Source organism: Coregonus clupeaformis, chromosome 17, assembly GCF_020615455.1.
Source record: "Coregonus clupeaformis isolate EN_2021a chromosome 17, ASM2061545v1, whole genome shotgun sequence".
Classification (NCBI taxonomy): Eukaryota; Metazoa; Chordata; class Actinopteri; order Salmoniformes; family Salmonidae; genus Coregonus; species Coregonus clupeaformis.
This window is the reverse complement of record NC_059208.1, coordinates 29619138-29633162: the sequence shown is the minus strand read 5'-3', so window position 1 is coordinate 29633162 and position 14025 is coordinate 29619138. Positions and strand designations below refer to the sequence as shown.

At 45.6% G+C, this 14025-nt stretch overlaps 1 pseudogene; it reads right to left on the bottom strand.

Moving 5' to 3' along the window:
- Positions 1-579: 579 nt before the first annotated feature.
- Positions 580-1512, bottom strand: LOC121585393 (annotated as a pseudogene).
- Positions 1513-14025: the final 12513 nt, after the last annotated feature.

Below are 14025 nucleotides of genomic sequence, written 5' to 3'. Positions count from 1 at the left end.
GCACTTGTAACGCCAGGGTAGTTTGTTCGATCCCCGATACGTAAAAATGTATGCACACATGACTAAGTCGCTTTGGATAAACGTGTCTGCTCAATGGCATATTATTAATTAAGTACCAGACCCAGCGGCGATCACATTGGGGTCTATGGGCGAGCCACCCCATTTAGCAGACAGGAAACCTAATGGTAAACAGCCTTCGTGAACTCATTTCTTTGGCCACCGCCTTTCAAAGCGTGTTGCATTATGGGGACAAAATTTAGCTGCGCCAACAATCTTAGTATGATCTCAAATGTTGAAAACCAACCCTAGCCACCTAAAATTGCAGGTAGTTTGTAAATAATGCTGTAGATGCTGATAAAACAATGCCTCTGGTTTAATGTTCTGCTTTGGGCAAGAGTTTGTATATTACTCTAACATATTGCTGGTGGGTGTGTTACGCTCATCCAATTGCTGGTGTTAATTGTAGTCTACTGTAGGGAGAATGTCAGTTCCTTATGGTATACTGTACACACAACAGATAGGGCCAGTCCAGAAAGACCAGTATGGCATTGCAATTGTGAATTACCAGACAGCATGATAGAAAATTGATTTGGTTTATTAACAGTTTGAATGGTTACAGTCGGACTGCTTGTTCTCCAGCAGTACTCGATCTGAAGTCTGGAAGTCCAGGGCCCCCTAGCTGAGAACATTTCCTGGGGTGAAATTTGTCTGGTTAGTGTACCTCTGGATCTCACAGGGAGACAGCATGTTGTCCCACATGTGGACATCAGTCAGCGTGCCAACGAACGACTGCTGCCGGGCAAAAAACCTGCCAAACTTAACCTGCTCCTGAAACAGGAAACATTTGTTCAGTAATAGAATGCTTGCTTGTTCTGTTCAGTGTTAAATGCTTTATTTCACTAGAGCACTACCGTATGTGGCCAAAGTAACACTGTTTGGGGAATAGGGTTTCATTTAAAAACAGCCATGGTTTTGTACTAATCTTACCTGTCCAAGGACGATGGTTTTTCCTTTGATGGCTTCAGATTGGAGGAATTTCCTGGTGCTGGGTTTGCCATCCATTCAGTGTGTGAGATGGTAGTGTTTACCGAAGACAAACGGTCATGGCAGTGAACATCTCTCGAGAGGTCATTAGTTGCACATGAGCTGTGTTGGTCTCTTGTGGAAAGGTCAACGTCTTACCTGAGAGGTCTGCAGACAGATTGTAGTGAAAAAGTTACCTGATCAAAACAGCTTTATTAAATTCCGCCTTTAGGTCTATGTAGTCTTAAATATTTACATTTCACCCAACTTAGAAAAGTTGCTACAAATTTCACACTCTGGCAGGAGTTTAAATACTGACCAAACAAAATAAGTTGGTTATTTACTTTCATTACCGTTAACACAGTGACTATCTTACCTTGAGGTACAGCACAGCATGTTGTAATCACCACAAGTACTCGTAGGAATTTCTCCATTGGTAAGGATACATATATTTTTTTTCAATCAATTAACGATTTCTGTTACAGCATCATGCACTGCAGAATAGAGAGAAATAATGTTAGTTTGGTCAGATATAAGTAGTGGTGGCAGTGGTGATTAAGGAGAGTGAGGACAGGTGTGGAGGCTGATTGGCAATGAGTAGCAGCTGGTGCACGTTGAGTTAATAGAGGAGCTGCGTTCAAGGCAGCTAATTGAAAGAGTTATGTTCAAGTCTGGTCCATAGAGTTAGTTAGAGGACCCATCTTTGTATATTTCAGTTTGGCGTCTGTGAGAACAAGGGAAGTGCCATTGAGGCCATCTCCATTTTAAAGTAGTCCATTTTCTTCTGCTTTTGTATTTGAAAAAAAGCATAAAGCTAATATTGGTGGTGGAAGCCCCAAATGGCAATATCCATACAGAAACGGGTTACATCCATGATGAGTCCTTTGGGTGTGTCTCTTGCATCTCCTTTGTAAGATAGTGTCTTCCAGGCGCTGAACCCCTCTGGCACAGGTGTACTGCCAGGTGCACCTGACCAGTGCTAGGGTTTCCAGGCTAGAGGGATGTATGTCGCAGCGCTTCAGCATGTCCTCCAGCGGAGCGTTTGGCTGTGTTGAGTTGACAGTAGAGAACTCAGCGGGGGAGGCGGTGATCAGGCATGTGGATCACGTGGCCGAGCCAGTAAAGGTGTCGTTTAACCATGCTTGCCTCAATGCAGGACTACTTGGTGTTGGCGAAGATCTCGATGTTGGGTACTCTGTCCTCCCAGGTTGGCCCTGGATTCTAAATAGTGTGGATTTTGTTGCCAAGGGAGCACATAGGGGAGAGGGCATAGTTGAGAGGGCAGCACCGAGGTAGATGAAATGGGGTACCACTTTGAGGGGAACGCTGGAGAATGCAGATGAGAGTTGAGCAATTATTTTTGTCTTCTGGGTATTGACTTGGAGGCCGACAGAGAGGTAAGAGGAGACCAGAGGTATGTTCAACAAGGATTTAATTTGCGAATGCTCGCTGCAAACGATGTTTGTTTTCAACAGAGTTTGTTGAACGTGTTTAACGTTCCATTTCTGTTAGTCTTGGCAAACTGAAATGGATGTGGCAGGAAGAGTAGCTGTGCTTGCTGCAGCTTGAACAATTGTTGAAGATTTTGTAGATTTTGTTCCCGATCCTATTGAAGCACTGTTTCCCCTACTAGCAGTTGCTATATATGGGATTGAAGGTGAGTCCGGTAGAATACTGAATTATGTGGAGGAGGTGATCCCGACATACAGTGACCACTCCTTTCGGTCTCACTTTCGCATGGGTCAGGAGACCTTCCAGGTAATTTGCAATACATTCGCATATAATATTTTGTGTCAGATGTATTATTTATGATATGTGCATACTCCTCTTTAATAATACAAACAAGCCCAGCCTCAATGATCTAGCTAGCTTGCCAACCCCAGCTTTGCAGTCTCCATTTGCGTTGTTTGGTCAGTAGAATTGCCTCTTATGCAACTGAATTAAAAGAAGGGGGGAAAAATATAGATTTCCATATCAAAACATAGGCCAATACATGATATTTCACTGTCCAGATGTAAAAAGTAATGATTTACCAATAATTTACCAATCATTAATTAATTTAGTAACACCATCCTCATATGTTATATCCTACTATTAAAGATACTGTGCACTGTTAACCTTTGTAAACTGCCTGTCAATAGGCTACTGACGCCATCTACTGGCAGATTTTGCATTGCAATTGTGCAGTAAATCAACAACACCAGTGAATAACAGAGTACTCAAGATTGTTGAGTGTTCTCAGCTGAAAGACAGAGCTATCAGATTATTTTGTGATACTCAAGTGGAGGAGACTGCTACACTTGGACATGTGCCTTCTAAACAAAGTACCATGTGATTGCCAGTGCATGTGTTCTCCACAACATGGTCCTTATCCATGAAGGGATAACGGAGGAAATACCAGTGGAGGCCCCCACTGACCCTGCCCCAGACCCCCAAACGGCAGCTGTTCGACAGGCAGCAATACTGAAGAGGGACAACCTGATGAGGCTGCTCCAAGCTACAACACACATCTACAAAAACACAGACATAAATACCCAACCACACACATTCACCCACCCATCACTGACGTCCACCTACCAAAAACAGTATAGTACATAACCACATTTAATCAATAAATTATTATTGGAATATATTAGAAAAATATTTGCATTTGTGTTATTTCAGTTTCTATTTGAATTAAACATGTTCCAAAACAATTTCAGTTAAACATACAGTCAAGGAAAATCTCAGGAGAATTCATTATTAGTGTACAATTAAACAATAAATAAATAAATAGATTTTGCTACTGTTCTTTGAAATTCTGGAGTGCAGCAGTAAACTGTTGAAGAATATCGTTCCTCTCACTCTGTGCTTGAAGTGTTTGTTTCTGAAGTTTTGCCTCAGGCATCTCCTTTGGTCTTCTTTTTGGGTTGAGGGGAGTGGTGTTGGCATGAGGGTTATAAGGTGTTGTAGTAGAGGGAGAGGGTGAGAGGGTATCAGTGTTACTGTAGCGTGCTGTGTGTGGGGTGTCTGCGGAGGTGCTGGGTTGAGTGACAGTGTAATTAGTATTGTGTGCTGTATGTTGTGTGTGTGTAGTGATGTGTGGTCCTCTGTAGCTCAGCTGGTAGAGCACGGCGCTTGTAACGCCAAGGTAGTGGGTTCGATCCCCGGGACCACCCATACACTAAAATGTATGCACGCATGACTGTAAGTCGCTTTGGATAAAAGCGTCTGCTAAATGGCATATTATATTATTATTATTATGTTGATGTGGGATGCAGTGTGAGTGTTGCGAGTGGGAAAAAAATTATATAATGACTGCGGGGGTCACCGCAGGATCACCAGAGAGGACCTCCTCCATGATGGAGTAGAACTCCCACTTCCTTCTCCCTTGCCCCGTCTTCTGATGACCATCAAGGATGGCCTTGTACCCGTGTGACACACAATTTGGCATCATGAATGATCATTAACAATAGTTACATGACACTAAGCAGCAGCTGCTGCTCTCTTTTTTTCCGTGTGTGTGTAAGTAATTGAAATAGTGAGAGAACAAGCAAGCAATATAAAAGAAAGAGGACAAAGGAAAGAAAGAGGAGAAAGTCAAAGAGAGGTTGAGACATAACAACACACACCTGTGCTTCAGACTCCTCCACTTCGCATTGCATGTCTCCCAGGTCACAGTATAACTTTTCTCTTGCAGCATTCGAGCTACAATTTCCCAGGCCTCTCTCTTCTTGATCACAGGGCTCTCAAATTTGTCTTTAGAATTTCTCCATGTATCGATCAGCAGCATTACAGATGAGTAGGTCCATTTAAATCCTGAAATACAACAAAATAAACTACATTAGATAACAGTTCGCCTAGCTAGGTTAGCTAACGTCAGCTAAGCTAGCTAGCTAGCTAGCTAGTGAAACGCGGCTGCTTAAGTTTCTAGTTAGCTAACATAGCTAGCTAGTTTCTCTGCTAAATACGAAAAAAGTAAATTGATCAACACAATAAAATATCATAACTAACAACATTCAACATTCGCTAGTGTTTAATTACAAATTAATTGACAAATAGTGCCTTTACTCACCCATAGCGCTTCCGCTGTTCTCAAAATGTTTGTTCGCATTACAGTTGAGTCTCTTATTTAGGGCCTTACTTGGATGGCGTGGACGGATCTCAATGCGGAGCTTGGATTTGATCATACGGTGATCAGTCCAGCATTCCGCCCCACGCATGGCTCGGGTCACTAGCACCTCCTTTAGGTAGCACTAACGGACAATGATGTAATCTAGGAGGTGCCAGTGTTTGGCGCAAGGGTGTTACCAAGAGGTCTTGTATTTGTCCTTCAACTAGAACATGGTGTTGGTGATCACCAGGTGGTTTTCGGAGCATAGGGAGAGTAGCCTCAGCCCGTTGCTGTTCATCTTACCCACCCCATGCCGGCCTAGTTCGTGATTTCTTGTTTCTTGTTTTTGATTATTATTTGTGTACTTATTTGACATTTTTGCTGCACTGTTAGGACCAAGTAACACAAGCATTTCGCTGCACTCGCTAACATCTTCTAAACTGTGTACGCGACCAATAAACTTTGATTGGATTTGATTTAGTCCCAGATCTGGTGTTCGGAATCCACCCTGGCATTGAAGTCTCCCATGAGGAGTAGTTGTCTGTGTGTGGTGTGTTTTGAATGGCAGTGTCGAGAGCTTTATAGAGGGCCTTCTTTGCTTCATTGTCTGCGTCCAGTGCCAACAGGGGATTCAGTGATGCGCTGGAGGAGTGAGGTTTTTCACAGCGAACATCTTCCAGAACATCCTTCAAGAAGAAAGTGTAGCACTCACCAACCTCTGTGAGAGTCTTATCCATGTGGGCAGTTTTCACTGAGCGCTGCAATGTCGATGTTGTACTTCCTGAGTTCAGATTCAGATTCAGAGATTCAGTGTTTAATAGTCACATGTACAGGGTTGACGGTGTGATTGCAGGGTACAGTGAAAATCTTAGGGTTCGAGCTCCAACATACAGGACTTAGTAAAATAAAATAACAAAAATAGTCATAAAAAACAACAATAGAAATAGAAAAAGCACTATATACATAATACCAACTGTGGCAGTGAGGAATAAATACATGTCCATTGGGGTGGAGGCAGAGTAAAGAATGTTGAGGGGGTGGGGTGGAACGACCATAGGGGGAGCAGCAGCATGACCATTGAGTGAAATAAAAACAAGAAACATTTTAATAAAACAATTTTTTAAAAGTAATAATCTGCAACAGTGATGAATGTCATTGGGGGTGGGGGCAGAGTAAAATGTCAGTTGGGGGGGGGGGGGAATGTCCATGGGGAGGAGTAGTGGGGGGATGCCCATAGGGGGAGTATCAGGGGGGGGGGGGAGCAGATAGCTGACTAGTTGTGTTTATTCAGCAGCCTGATTGTCTGAGGGTAGAAACTATTGGCCAGTCTTTCAGTTTTTGCCATGATGCTCCTGTACTGCCCGCGTCTGAGTGATTGAAGCGGGGAGAACAGGGCATGGCTTGGATGGCTGGGGTCCCTGATGATCATCTTGGCATTCCTGCGACACCTGGTGTTGTTGTAGGTATCCTGTAGGACAGGCAGTGTGCACCCAATGGTGTGTTCGGCTGCACGTATCAACCTCTGAAGAGCCTTGTGGTCTGTGGCGACAGTATGCTCTCGATGGTGCTCCTACGGTCGTTGTGTTCATGGGCCATGAGGGCTGGCATTCTGTGTGGATGGGGAAAGGGGGGGAGCAAAAAGCATGCGCAGGGAGTGCAGTCCCTACACCCACCAACTTCACTCCAGCCAGACAGACTCCAGTGGCCTGAGGTACTCACAATGACTTTCGTCTGGCCAGTGCTGCAGGGGACTGCCGAGATCCAGTTTGTCTGTGGAATTAATTCCCATCAAGCCAAATACTGCCACAGAACATGAATAACTGCAGTTTAATCAATTAAATAGGCAGAAAACACAATTTAGGATTTGATAAGAAAATGATGAGGGATGAATGTTCTCTAAACTTTGTGTGTAGTATTTGAATCCTCAGTTGTGTTTCTGTATCAACATCTGGGAATAAAAGGTGAGTATTGGGATATGACCTGTGGTTGTTGTTTTTCTACTGTTAAACCTTCCTAACAAACGATTAGTTAAAGCTAGGGTTTACATGGCTTCTTCTCAGATAAGAATGTTTGGCAACAAACATTATCTTAGTATGGTCTCAGATGTTGAAAACCAATCCTATCCATACACACACATATACGTTATCTGAGATTGCAGATGCTGTTAGATGTTGGATAATAGGATGCCTCCTGTGAAACGTTCTGCTTTGGGCAACAGTTTTCACATTACTCTCATATTACCATATCGCGTGTGTGTGTGTGTGTGTGTGTGTGTGTGTGTGTGTGTGTGTGTGTGTGTGTGTGTGTGTGTGTGTGTGTGTGTGTGCACATTTTATTCTCATATTATCAGATTGCTGGTGTTAATTTTAGATTTGTTATTTTTTGCTGCAGGGTGCAGCAGGTTGTGTGTGTGTGTGTGTGTAGGGCATGGGTGAACGCTGATCTACAAAATGAGATATCAGTGCATATCTTCAGGATGGTATTAAGTTGTAACAACACCAGTAACACTGTGAAACACACTGGCTTACATCCTGCTTTTGCACTAATGTTTAATTTCACACCTTAGTGCAGCCCTGACATCCGTAACAAGGTTATATTTATCCTAGCATGATAGAACCACTGACAGCTAAATCATGCAACTGACACAGTACGTACCGTAAATTCACTGTTTATTTACATTGTCAGTTTCTTATGGTATACTGTCAGCAAAACTGAAAGACATATAGTGATGTGGCCTTTTCAATTTACACAATTATGGAAAGTTACCAGATAGCATAATAGATACTTGATTATTATTTGTTTGAGTGATAATGTTTACAGTCTGACTGCCTGTTCTGCCTGTAGTCTGGAAGTCCAAGGCCTTCCAGTTGAGCATGTCGCCGGGGGTGAAGTTAATCTGGTTGGTGCACCTCTGGATCTCACAGGGAGACAGCATGTAGTCCCACATGTGGATGTCTGTCAGCAGGCCAACAAATGACTGCTGCTGGTCGAAACGCCCGCTGAACGAATCCTGATCCTGAAACAGGAAACAACAACATGTTGTGTTCTGTAATGGAATGATTTCTTGTTCTTTTCAATGTTGGACGCTTTATTTTCAAGCAGTAAACACTATCTGCATTTTTCAACTTACATTTCATTTGACTTGGAAAAACAAATAGGTGCAAATTGTGCAAAAGTTTAAATAGTAGTGAGCAAACACAAAACCTCAAAACATGTCAAAACAAAATACGTTTTACTATCTACATATTTCATTGCAGTTATAACAGTGACTATCTTACCTTGAGTTACAGCACAGGATGTTGTAATCACCACAAGTACTAGTAGGAATTTCTCCATCCGGTAAGAATAAAAAAATTGTTATTTTGTCTTAATCAATTAACTTTTTCTAATGCATATGAAAAACATCTGCCCTGTATGCTACTGAGCAGAACAGTAATACACCATTTAGCATAGCTGTGATGAAAAACATTTGCTGTGTATGCTAATAAGCAGACCACTTTAGTTAGATTCAAGGTGCTGTTTATGTATTTTTTTAATTTATTTTTTTACCCTTATTTTACCAGGTAAGTTGACTGAGAGCACATTCTCATTTACAGCAACGACCTGGGGAATAGTTACATGGGGGAAGAGAGGGGATGAATGAGCCAATTGGAAGCTGGGGATGATTAGGTGGCCATGATGGTATGAGGGCCAGATTGGGAATTTAGCCAGGACACTGGGGTTAACACCCCTACTTTTACGATAAGTGCCATGGGCTCTTTAGTGACCACAGAGAGTCAGGACACCCATTTAAAATCAAATCAAATCAAATGTTATGTCACATGCGCCGAATACAACAACCTTACAGTGAAATGCTTACTTACAAGCCCTTAACCAACAATGCAGTTTTAAGAAAGAATACAATATAAAATAATACGAAATAAAGGTAACAAAGAATTAAAGAGCAGCCGTAAAAATAACAATAGTGAGGCTATATAAAGGGGGTACCGGTGCAGAGTCAATGTGCGGGGGCACTGGTTAGTCAATGTAATTGAGGTAATATGTACATGTAGGTAGAGTTCTTAACTATGCGTAGATAATAAACAGAGAGTAGCATCAGTGTAAAAGACGGGGGGGGCAATTCAAATAGTCTGGGTAGCCATTTGATTAGATGTTCAGGAGTCTTATGGCTTGGGGGTAGAAGCTGTTTAGAAGCCTCTTGGACCTAGACTTGGCGCTCCGGTACCGCTTGCTGTGCGGTAGCAGAGAGAACAGTCTATGACTAGGGTGGCTGGAGTCTTTGACCATTTTTAGGGTCTTCCTCTGACACCGCCTGGTATAGAGGTCCTGGATGGCAGGAAGCTTGGCCCCAGTGATGTACTGGGCCGTACGCACTACCCTCTGTAGTGCCTTGCGGTCGGAGGCCGAGCAGTTGCTGTACCAGGCAGTGATGCAACCAGTCAGGATGCTCTCAATGGTGCAGCTGTGGAACCTTTTGAGGATCTGAGGACCCTTGCCCTTTTCAGTCTCCTTAGGGGGAATAGGTTTTGTCATGCCCTCTTCACAACTGTCTTGGTGTGCTTGGACCATGTTAGTTTGTTGGTAATGTGGACACCAAGGAACTTGAAGCTCTCAACCTGCTCCACTACAGCCCCGTCGATGAGAATGGGGGCGTGCTCGGTCCTCTTCTTTTTCCTGTAGTCCACAATCATCTCCTTTGTCTTGATCACATTGAGGGAAAGGTTGTTGTCCTGGCACCACACGGCCAGGTCTCTGACCTCCTCCCTATAGGCTGTCTCGTTGTTGTCGGTGATCAGGTCTACCACTGTTGTGTCATTGGCAAACTTAATGATGGTGTTGGAGTCGTACCTACCTGGCCATGCAGACAGGAGTACAGGAGGGGATTGAGCACGCACCCCTGAGGGGCATCCGTGTTGAGGATCAGCGTGGCGGATGTGTTGTTACCTACCCTTACCACCTGGGGGCGGCCAGTCAGGAAGTCCAGGATCCAGTTGCAGAGGGAGGTGTTTAGTCCAAGGGTCCTTAGCTTAGTGATGAGCTTTGAGGGCACTATGTTGTTGAACACTGAGCTGTAGTCAATGAATAGTATTCTCACATAGGTTTGACGTCCCATCCGAAAGATGGCACCCTACACAGGGCAATGGTTTAACATCAATTTGTAAAAATATATTATCTTACCTTGTGGGTTGTCAGAGTGCCTTGTTGGTGTATGTGAGGGAGAGAGCTGAATATTTATCTTCTACTTGTTTCCTCATTCATTTCTATCATCAGCAGTTATGACACAAAAAGGAAACAGGTATATTATACAAACATGACAGGTATTATTGACAAAAACAGGTATTATTATTTACCAGTTCCCTTCCTCATAGAAATACTGACACATGAGGAAACATCAGCATAATAGAGACTTTTGCAACTTGAAAAGTTCTTACCATTTTTTGATTTCTTCTAGAAATTATTCCTAAACAGTGAATTCCACATCATGGTTTTCATTAATACTGTAGATATGTATTGAAGAACATAAAAATATAAACATTTATTTGACCCAGATGAACAATAGCAGTGACCAGTTTTGATATAACATTGATAAACGTGCAGCCCTAAGTACTTTACAAGCACTAACAAAACACATTCATAAAAATAGCATTATACCAAGTACATACAATGAAAGAAAGGGAGATGAGGCTAAAACAACAGAAAAGGAATCAAACAAATCGACAGAACATTTAAAATATGTGTCACGACTTCCTCCGATGCTGCCTCTTCTCCTTGTTCGGGCAGGCTTCGGAGTTCGGTCCCTCATCGACCATTTCCGATGCAGCCTGCGTGAGGACATCTGAAGGGAGATAGCCTGCCGGGATACCACTCTGACCTTCAACCAACTGGTGGACATGGCCATCCAGTTGGACAACCTGCTGGCTTCGAGAGGACGTCCTGGAAGGGGCCTGCCCGTTTCACCCCCCCCTCTCACCTTGGCTCACGTTCCGATGGAGCTGGGTGGTGCAGCGTTCCGGGAGAACGGAGGACGACAGATCCAGTGTCACTCTTGTGACACAAGAAGACATTCTGCTGCACAATGTCATCAGAGTTCTTCTGGTTCTGGAGGCAGCAGGCAGGGCACTCTCGCGTCACCCCAGGTAGTGCAAACCCACACTCGTTCAGAGCCCTCTGCTGCACATTTAACCATCCACGTCAACTTCCCTGATTACACGGTAGGTCCCCAGTGTAAGGTGCTGGTAGATTCAGGCGCAGCTGGGAACTTTATGGACAGGTCGTTAGCTCTTAGTCTACGTATTACATTGGTTCCCCTGTCCATTCCATTGCCCATCAAAGCACTTGACAGTCGACCATTAGGGTCAGGTTTTGTTAGGGAGGTTACAGCACCAGTCACTATGATTACGCAGAAGACCCATAAAGAGCAAATCACCTTTCATATTATTGAGTCCCCTGATTTCCCTGTTGTGTTGAGCCTTCCCTGGCTAGCACTACACGACCCCACCTTTTCATGGCCGCAGAGGGTTCTCACGGGGTGGTCGCGAGAGTGTCAGGGTAGGTGTCTAGCTGTTTCCGTTGGTGCGACCACGGTGGAAAAGTACAAACACTGCCTCCACTGTGTGCATTCCCCCCGAATACCTCGACTTGGCGTACGCTTTTTCCAAAACGCAGATGACCAAATTACCACCCCAACGGGTGGGGGATTGCGTGATAAACCTCAGGTTAGACGCTGTGCCGCCCAGGAGTCATGTATATCCCCTGTCGCAGGCTGAAACGGAGGCTATGGAGACATACGTCTCCAAGTCCCTACGTCAGGGGTTCATATGTCCCTCCACTTCACCCGCCTCCTCTAGTTTATTTTTCGTGAAGAAGAAAGACTGGGGTCTGTGCCCTTGCATTGATTACCGTGCACTTAATAAAACTACCATTCGCTATAGCTACCCCTAATTTCCTCTGTGATCGAATTAATGCATGGGGCGCGCTTCTTCCCGAAATTAGATCTCAGGAGTGCGTACAACCTGGTGCGTGTCCGGGAAGGGGACGAATGGAAGACAGCAGTTAGCACAACCACGGGCCATTATGAATACCTGGTGATGCCGTACATGTTGATGAATGCTCCACCAGTCTTCCAGTCCTTTGTGAAAGAGGTGTTTCGGGACATGCTTGGTCGCGGTGTGGTGGTCTACATCGATGACATCTTGGTGTATTCCACCACGCATGCCGAGCATGTGTCCCTGGTTCGCAGAGTGCTTGGCCGACTGCTGGAGTATGACCTGTATGCCAAGGCAGAAACATTTCTGTTCTTCCAACAATCAGTCTCCTTCCACGGATACGACATCACCACCTCAGGTGTGGAGATGGCGGGAGACCACATTTCAGCCGTTCGTAATTGGCCGACTCCAACCTCGGTAAAGGAGGTGCAGCGCTTCATTGGCTTTGCCAATTACTATCAGAGGTTTATCCAGGGCTTTGGCAAGGTCACAGCCCCCATCACCTCTCTGTTGAAGGGTGAGCCGTTCCGGCTCCACTGGTCTGCTGAGGCTGACAGGTCTTTCAGTAACCTGAGGGCTCTGTTCACCTCAGCCCCGGTACTGGCCGTAACCTGGAATACATCCGGGCAGCGAGGAGGCTGAACCCTCGCCAGGCCAGGTGGGCCTTGTTCTTCACCCGGTTTGATTTCACGCTGTCCTATATACCAGGCACTAAGAACGTGAAGGCAGACGTACTGTCACGGCTGTATGACACAGAGGAGAGGCCCATTGACAACACCCCCATACTCCCGGCCTCTTGCATTGTGGCGCCGGTGGTGTGGACGATGGACGCGGACATAGAGCGGGCCTAACGCACAGAGCCCTCTCCACCTCAGTGGCCAGCTGGGCTTCTATAAGTGCCGTCTATTGTCCGTGATCATCTTATCTATTGGGCACACACGTCCCCATCCTCTGGTCACCCAGGCATCGGGCTTACAGTGTGCTGCCAGACCAGGAAGTACTGGTGGCCTACCTTGGCTAAGGACGTGAGGGTGTATGTCTCCTCCTGCTCGGTGTGCGCCCCCAGAGTAAGGCACCTAGGCACCTTCCAGCGGGTAAGTTATATCCCTTACCAGTACCACAACGGTCATGGTCCCACTTATCGATCGATTTTCTAACTGATCTTACCCTCTCTCAGGGTAACACCACCATCCTGGTCGTTGTGGACCGCTTCTCTAAAGCCTGCCGCCTCCTTCCTCTTCCTGGTCTCCCCACGGCCCTGCAAACTGCGGAAGCCCTCTTTACTCACATCTTCCAGCACTACGGTGTGCCAGAGGACATAGTGTCTGACCGGGGTCCCCAGTTTACATCTAGGGTCTGGAAGGCATTCATGGGACGTCTAGTTGTCTCGGTCAGCCTGACCTCTGGGTTTCACTCCGAATCTAATGGGCAGGTGGAACGGGTGAATCAGGATGTGGGTAGGTTCCTGCGGTCCTACTGCCAGGACCTGCCGGGGGAGTGGTCGGTGTTCTTGCCATGGGCCGAATATGCCCAGGACTCTCTCCGCCACTCCTCCACTAACCTGTCACCCTTTCAATGTGTTTTGGGTATCAGCCGGTCCTGGCACCGTGGCATCAGAGCCAAACTGAAGCTCCTGCGGTGGACGACTAATTTTGGCGCATGAAGGAGATGTGGAACGCCGCCAACGTCCACCTCCAGCGCACCGTGCGTCGCCAGAAGGCCAACGCTGACCGCCACCGCAGTGAGGCCCCGGTCTTTGTAACGGGGGATCGGGTTTGGCTCTCGACCCGGAACCTGCCCCTCCGCCTGCCCTGCCGGAAGCTGAGCCCGCGGTTTGTGGGGCCGTTCAAAGTCCTGAGGAGAGTGAACAAGGTTACGTGTAGGTTGCTGCTCCCTCCTGATTACCGTATTAACCCCTCGTTT